Below are 8,972 nucleotides of genomic sequence, written 5' to 3'. Positions count from 1 at the left end.
CCTCCTTCTCACTATCCTTCCCACCGTCTTTTCTGTCTGCAATCCCCTCTCACTTCTCTTTCCTTCCCCTCTTCCCTTCCTCCACCTCCACTATCCCTCCCACTTCCTCCCCCCTTTCCCTTCACCCTTTCCCCTCCACTGTGCAAATTCCCACCCCCCCTCCCCTTCATACTCTCTTCCTTCTCCCCCTTTACTCTCTCCCTTTTTTTCATCATCCCCTTCCTCTCTTCTCCCTACATTCTCATTCCTTTCTTCATTCCCCCTACCTCTTTTCTGAGTCACTCGTTGCCCCTCTTTCCCATTCCTACTCCCTCTTGTCTTCCCTTCTTCCCTTTCACTCTCCTTCCTCCCTGTCCGTCTCCTTCTTTCCTCCCTCCATCCTTCCTCTCATCCCCCTCTTAATCCCTATGCTCAACCTCTCATTTCAGACTCATCTCTTCCTCTTTCCCCTTCCCCTCTCCTCACTCCTTCTTCCTCCCTTCCCTCCATCTCATCCCTCTTCCAGTCCCTCCCTTTCTGACTCAAAGCCATCCCCTCCCTTTTCCTCCCTTCCCTACTCCCCTCCCTTTTCCTCCCCTCCTCCTCCCTTCTGATCCCCCTCCTCATACAATTCATTCTCTGATTACAACACCTTTCCTCTGAGTCACATTCTCTCTCTCTCTCTCTCTCTCTTGTTACTTCATGGGTCACTGCCTTTCATAACTGTCTTTTTGCATTCTTCATTACAGCAGACACGCAGCACCCGTCTAACCACACACTCTCCCTCTTTTTACGTACGATTCTGTAATACGAGAGTTAATTGGTACTCTTTCTCCTTAATGTACACAGCTGGTTAACTGTTTTTCTCAGCCTGACTTTACAAGTCACACGTCTTTTTCTTGCATGGGATAGTTTGCGCAGGCTAACAGTCTTTGGTTCTTTCTCCTTTCGCGTGGTGGTGGTGGTGGTGGTGGTGATGTTGACGAAGACGATGATAATGATGATTATGATATAACTATGATGATGACGATGATGATGACCATGATGATAACTATGATATAACTATGATGATGATGATGATGATGATAACTATGATGATGATGATGATGACGATGACGGTGATAACGATAACGACGACTACGACGATGTATTCTTCTCTATTTCCGCCAACACCTATGACGACACTGAACTGCTACACTATTTACTGGTATGATAAAACGAATAAATATGTTTTCACGCACTGCCATTTATAAGACCTAATTAAGCCGTCTTGAACTGGCGCCAAAATGACGTCATTTGGCGCGACCTCAAGAGATGTCATTTACTCCTTGCAAGAATGTTCAGAAATGGCTTGACACATTTTTTCTCTCTCTATTTATCTATCTATAGCCAGACGCCTTAATACCATAAGGGGTGGCCACAAACAAATCGTCTCCATGTCACCCTGTCCCCTGCCATTTCGCTTCCCTTTCCCCAGCTCACACACCCCCATCTCTCAAAACATATTTACCTTTCAGTAGTTCAGGCCAACAATGCATTATCTAAATATAAAATGTTTACCATATATAACAGCATTTTTCTTTTAGTATATGATAGCAACACTGCATTTTCTTAATATAACTTCTTTATATATATACAGGTAACTCAATAGATAATCAAGGCAAAGGTGCAAAAAAAAAAAGAACAGTTAAGGTAGATTTGATAGATAGACAGATAGATACAGTTAGATAGATACAGATAGATAGATAGACGAGCAGATACAGAGATATAGATAGAGGCGGATAAATAAACAGATAGATAAATCGATAGACATATAAATAAAACAATAAACAACTAAATAAATATAAACTCTCAGGTGCACCGTCTTCAATACTTGCCAGGTTTACTCCTTAAGTGTCTGGCCTGGCGTTAGTGTGCCGGAAGTGACGTTACGAGGATCAGCACCACTATATCTTAATGGAGGGATAGGTAGATAGATGGATAGATAGATAGATAGACAGGCAGATGGATGGAGGGTTCGATGGATTTGGCGCCAGAGACTGATAGGTAGGTAGGTAGGGGGGGGAAAGAGAGAGAGAGAGAGAGAGAGAGAGAGAGAGAGAGAGAGACTAATATTTCTTTAAGTGATGAACGCATATTTTCACAGTACGGTCCTAAGCATCTCACCCTCTCAGTCTGAGAACGTCTTAGTATACTCTTCTAGCACCAGACGATTTTATTCAGCTTACAACAAAATCCTCGTAGTGAAGTAGCCCGTACGCAGCCCCTCAAAAGACTCCACCCAGTTAAATAAAATCGTCTGGCAGTGACAGGGATATGACAAAGACGCCCTCAGTGTGAAGTGATTTAGGATCCTGTAATAAATAAGAAAATACTGGTCGCCTTCGAGAATATACTATAAGTCTTTAAGAATATAACGAAGGAAAATGAAAAAAATAACAGGCTGTGAAATTTTGCAATAAACTCTACGCATTGAGACATCCAGGTTTCACTAATTAGGTAGCCTTTTTGCCTACGTATTTGTGTTTCCTGTTCCTTTCTTTTCCTTGCAAACCTCCCCTCTCCCCCCCCTCTCTCTCTCTCTCCTAATCCACACTCCCTAGCTTCTCTCAGATCTCTCTCCTTTTCTTTCCTTTACGATCTCCTCTGTATAATATTCCACACTATGCAAAACACAAGGGAACAAAGTACAACTACTGTAGACTACACTGGGTGGTGGGGTGCGGAAGGGAAAAAGCCAATGGACAAAGGGTATGGCATAAAGGGCGATATAAAACAAAGGGACGGAGGAACACGTGTTAAAAAAAAATCATATAGTGAGATCAGATAATGAGAGGAGGATGGAACGGGGTAGGATGAGGATGGACAGAAGGGGAAGGAGAAATTGCCAGAGTGGAAAATGTACAGAGAAAAATCAAGGGAACAGGGGAGCATGGGGTCAGGTAGGGGTATAATGGTGGGGTTAGGGGATGCGGGATGGGGTTAGGTGGGGTCTGACGGGGTGGGGCGAGAAAGGATAGGAGAAAAATGTTAACAGGGGAGTACGAAAACTTGGAGCAAATGGGACGAGAGGAGATAATAGGACGAGTCAAAATAGGTCATGAGGAGGTAGTAGGGAGTTATGAGATGCGGGGCGGGCGGGGTGGGGCGGGGTGGGGCAGGGCGGGGTGGGACGGGGCGGGGCAAGGGTGTGTGGGAACCTTCAGTAAAGACCCCGTGTTCTGCCAGTCACTGCACCATAACCAAACAGAACCACCGTGACCTTAACCCCACCCTGCCCCTCCCCCCACCTCACCCACCTTCATTACCGGCACCACAACACTCTACACTTCACCACAATACACTACACCACACCACACCACCACACTATTATACACTAAATGATAACACACTACTTTACAGCAAACCACACATCACCACCACACGACACTACACTACACTACACTACACAGCCACACTACACTACACGGGACGACAAACCGGGATGGAGAGAAACTACCTGCTGCTTTTGTTACCTGTATAGTGAATAACAATGTTTATCTTTGCCCACACAACGCAAAGAAATACAAAAACATCGGACAAAGAACATATCTGATTTTTTTTCTTATAACAATATCTCTTACACTACGACACATAACAAAATAAACAGTAATAATAATAATAATAATAATAATAATAATAATAATAATAATAATAATAATAAAAGAAAATAGGGAGGGTGACTACCATATACCGAGGTGTTCTGTAATATAGCGTGGAAAACCCTTTAAAGTTGACTCTGCCCGTCCCCTGTCACCTCTACTTCCTACCCCTCTCCCTTCCCCCATGATTACTTCTCGTCTGTATGGGTCGTAAGGCCTTTTGAGGTACTAATTGCCCTTGTAACTGCTTGTAACTCGCTTCCTGCACTGCCTTTCCTCTCTTCTCCTCTCTCTTCTCTCTCAACTCTTCTCTCCCCGTCCTCCTTCGCCTCTAAGTCCTACCCCTTTCCTTTATGTCCATCAATCCTCCTCTCTCTCTCTCTCTCTCTCTCTCTCCATTTCCTACCCTTCTCTCTTCCCTTCTTCCACCTCTACCCTGCTATTAACCCTTTCCTCTCTTCTCTTTCTTTCCTTCACCTCTACTTCCTACCCCTTTCATTCTCTCTCTCTCTCTCTCTCTCCATTTCCTACCATTCTCTCTTCTCTTCTTCCACCTCTACCCTTCTATTAACCGCTTCCTCCCTTCTCTTTCTTTCCTTCACCTCTACTTCCTACCCCTTTCATCCTCTCTCTCTCTCTCTCTCTCTCTCTCTCTCTCTCTCCAGAATGAGGGGGCGGGGCAGCTCCCTCCTAATTACGGCCAGGCTCACAGACCACCCCTGACACATCCGGGGAATGAGGGAGGGAGGGGGAGGGGAAAGGTGGAAGGAGAAGGAATGAGGGAGATTTATAAAAAAAAAAATATGAAGCCTAATAATATGAAGAGAGAGAGAGAGAGAGAGAGAGAGAGAGAGAGAGAGAGAGAGAGAGAGAGAGAGAGAGAGAGAGAGGTGGCAAGTAAAAGAAAAAAAAAAACTGAACAACCGGTAAGAAGCAACTTGTGGGTAAAGAGGATGATGTAAATATTATTACACATAACTGCCCTCTTCACGCTAACAATGTACACTTTATCTATTGAACTTTGAACATATCTCTCACTATCTATTGAACTTTGAACATATCTCTCACTATCTGTTGAACTTTGAACATACCTCTCACTATTTATTGAACTTTGAACATACCTCTCACTATCTATTGAATTTTGAACATACTTCTCACTATCTATTGAACTTTGAACATACCTCTCACTATCTATTGAACTTTGAACATACCTCTCACTATCTATTGAACTTTGAACATACCTCTCACTATCTATTGAACTTTGAACATATCTCTCACTATCTATTGAACTTTGAACATATTTCTCACTACTGAACTTTGAACATACCTCTCACTATATACTTTACTGAACTTTGAACACAGCTCTCACTATCTATTTAACTTTGAACATATCTCTATCTATTGAACATATCTCTCACTATTTATTGAACATATTTCTATCTACTGAACTTTGAAAATATCTCTCACGATTGAACTTTGAACATATCTCTCACTATCCATTGAACTTTGAACATATCTTTCACTATCTATTGAACTTTGAACATACCTCTCACTATCTATTGAACTTTGAACATACCTCTCACTATCTATTGAACTTTGAACATATCTCTATCTATTGAACCTTGAACATATCTCTCACTATTTATTGAACATATTTCTATCTACTGAACTTTGAAAATATCTCTCACGATTGAACTCTGAACATATCTTTCACTATCTATTGAACTTTGAACATATCTTTCACTATCTATTGAACTTTGAACATATCTCTCACTCTGAACAGGTTATTCAAAGCCGTATAAAAACCCCTGTGTTCGAAAGACCTCTTCTAATCTGAACAAAACTGCGTAGAGGCAGCATAAAAAAAAAAATCTGTCATCAGAGAGAAGTGGTTTACCAGGTCTCCATTTTCTTCCTAACCAAATTCGAGCCCTGACCTAATCATTTCCTAATCCGGGCTAATCTGACCTAATACTGGCTAACTTTCAAATCTAACCTACTCCGTCTAACCTCTAATCCAACACTGCCTTCCCTAAACCTAATCTAGCCATATCTAACCTAGCCTAACCTTACTAATCTAACTTAACACCCTAACCTACCTAATCTAGCCAAGTCTAACCTATACTAATCAAGGCTAATCTCATCTAACCAAACCTCACTTCACTTAAATCTTATACAGGAATCTATTATTAATATTTTTTTTTCTTTCCTTCTTACTCAACCTCCACTTTTTTTTTTCATGATCATTTTTATTAACTTTTCCTAATGATCTCTCTCTCTCTCTCTCTCTCTCTCTCTCTCTCTCTCTTTCTCTCTCGTTTTCCTCAACCGGATCATTTTCTCTCTTCTCACAAACGCTCCTGGATCCATCATGGGGTAATTTTCACCTACCCAATTCTCCTCATTTCCTCTCTATCCTTCTTCTTTTCCATCTCATTTTTCAGCCTATGTTATCTTTGTTTCCTCATCCCCTTTCCAATGGGCAAAATTTCTCCCATTTTCCTTTTCAACACAATCTTCATTACCTACGTTTTCTGTGACTAGTTTTATATGTAATCGTCAAACCTCTTCCTAGCAAAGGCCTCTCCAAAGATAAAAAAGAAAAAAGAAAAAAAGAAAATCGTCAGGTGTTATTCAGACAAAAATAATAAAAATAATAAAGAAGTCACGGTACAGAAGGAGTAAAAATAAATAAATAAATAAATAAATAAATAAAAGGGGGGTCTTAACTATCACCTTTTGTACCTTATATAACTGTGATTACTTCTACTTCGACTAAATATAAGTAAAATATAAATGAAATACATAATGAAAAGTCAAAAGGGGAAATATTTGGAGATAAAATAATGGACGCTAAAAACTGGACCAAAAATAAGTAGAGAAAATACGAAATGAAAAATGGAGGAAGCCTGAAGTGGAACGGAATTTGTCTGGCTGCGAAAAGGGTGAGTGGGTGGGGGAGTGGTGGGGGAGGGGGGAAGGAAGGGGAGGAGAAGAGGGGGGAGGGGGAGAGGGAGGGGGAGTGGTGGGAGTGATGGAGAGGATTGGGTAGGATGAGTGGAAGGGCAGACGAGGAGATGATGGGGGAGTATGAGAGGGAGAGGAAATGAAGAAAGGCGGATGGTGGGAAGCAGGAGGGAGGTTGAGAAAAAGAGGGAGTGAGATGGAGGAGGGAGGAAGGGAGAGTGGGGTGGAGGTGGGGAAATAGGGGGAAGGAGGGATGGGAGAAGAGGGAGGCTGGAGAATGTGAATCAGGTGGTTGGGGGTGATGGGGGAGGAGAGGAGAATAAAAAAAAAAGAGGGGGGAAGAGGGGGAGGATATGAATAAAGAACCCCCCCGAAAAAAAAAAAAGAGCAACAATTGGAGGAAAAGATTTAAAGAGAGAGAGAGAGAGAGAGAATGTGGGGAAGAAAAACGCACAAAAAAAAAACTGCGGGAGTGAATTAAGGGAAAAAAAAAAGAAGCCGGAAAGCGGAAAAAGAAAAAGAGTGAGTTGAACTGGACTTAAGAGTGGCGAAGGGTGGAGGCGGTGGAGTGCAAGGGTGGATGGGGTAAATACAGGCTCCACTTATTCAATCCCCTCTTTCCCACGCTCCAAAATGCTCCCAAACTCGCTCCCTCCCTGCTCCTTAACTCTCTCCCCACCCCTCCCCACCTCCCACCCCTCTCCACTTCTGTCATTGTCTGTCTGAAATCTGGTTCGCGGTGAAACAGGAGAGAATTAAATAAAAGACGAAACTATTTCCCCCTTTTTTAACTTACGCAAAGGTGGTGGTGGTGGTGGTGGTGGTGATGGTGGTGGTGATAATGACGGTGGTGGTGGTGAGATTAGTGATTGACAAATTTTCTACTAGCCTTAAGGTAAATATACACAGTCATTATATGGAGGTGAAAGGTTCAAACATAAGTGGTGTAAATAGGGTAACAGAGGAAACCCATGTAAACCTGAATAGCCCCACCATTTTACGAGTGGCTTTATGAGTGGCTTGGTATGTAAGTGTGGGAGTTCCGGAGTGAGACCAACATGGCGGACTCGGGCAGGGTGAAGGAACATAAGGGAGAACCGACGAATATCCGGACCTAAATCTAACCCCTCCTGCACGAAAGGTCTCTCTCTAGTGAGTAAAATCGTCGACAGGTAACAAGAATCAAATCAAGCTGACCTGCGTATGAGGATGGAGGAGGCCAAGGTTGAGTAAAGGTCATCTGATACTGTCCTGCACTAATAACACATACACACACACACACACACACACACACACACACACACACACACACACACACACACACACAATCTCTCGTTTTTATTCTAAGGTTTTTATCCATGCATATTTTTTCTGTTGCCCGCTTGGTTTCTCTCTCTCTCTCTCTCTCTCTCTCTCTCTCTCTCTCTCTCTCACACACACACACACACACACACACACACACAACGGTATTATTGATAGTGGGAACGCGTAAAAAAAAAAAAAATCTGTACTAAAAAATCTGCTGACTTCCTCCAGTACTAGAGAAATGGAATGTCGGGGAAGGGGAGGGAAATGGGGGGGGGAGAGAAAGGGGGAGGGAGAGAGGAGGGGGAAAGGGAGGGAGAGAGGACGAAAGGCAAGAGGGGAGGGAATGGGGAGGAGAGGCAGGAGGGGAAGTTTATAAGCAGATGGAGAGGGAGTGGGGAGGAGAGGCAGGAGGGGAAGTTTATAAGCAGATGGAGAGGGAGCAAGTACGAGAGAGAGGAGTAAGGACAGAAAGGCGGGATGGGGAGTGAATGGGAGAGAGTAAAGGAGAGAAAGTGGGGGCATAGCGGCAGAGGAAGGGGTGGAGGAGAATGGGAGGTAGGGGAAGAAAAAGTGGACTGGGTAGGGAAGGGACAAAGAAAAATGGAGAGGAAGGGACAGGGACTGAGGACGTGAGGGAGAGAAAGGAAGAGAGCTGGGAGAGAAAGAAGAGAGGGATGGAGGGGGAGAGGGAGAAGGGTAGCGAGGGGGACATATATGAGAATATATGAGAGAAGAACAGGGAAGGGAGGAGGGAGGGAGTGAGAGTGGGATGATAAGTGAGGAAGGAGGGAGGTTTTGAGGAGGAGGAAACATGAATGGGAAGAGGAATGGGGGAAAGGGAAGGAAAGAGGGAGGGAACAAAAGAAGGGGAAAAGCGAGTGTGAGAGGAGAAGTAGGGGTTGGAGTGTGAAGACTGGCAGTATGAAAGAATGAAGGACGGGGTAGGAAGGAAAAGGGAGAAGGTATGGAAATAAGAAAGATGAAGAGATTAAAGCAAGAATGAGAGATGAGGGAGAAAGAGGAAGGAGGGCAGAAGTAAGAAGATGAGAGAGAGAGAGAGAGAGAGAGAGAGAAGGT

The sequence above is a fragment of the Coenobita brevimanus genome, chromosome 110, assembly GCF_032717465.1.
Source record: "Coenobita brevimanus isolate Jiangsu-jjx chromosome 110, ASM3271746v2, whole genome shotgun sequence".
Classification (NCBI taxonomy): Eukaryota; Metazoa; Arthropoda; class Malacostraca; order Decapoda; family Coenobitidae; genus Coenobita; species Coenobita brevimanus.
Note: the sequence above shows the minus strand (reverse complement) of the source record.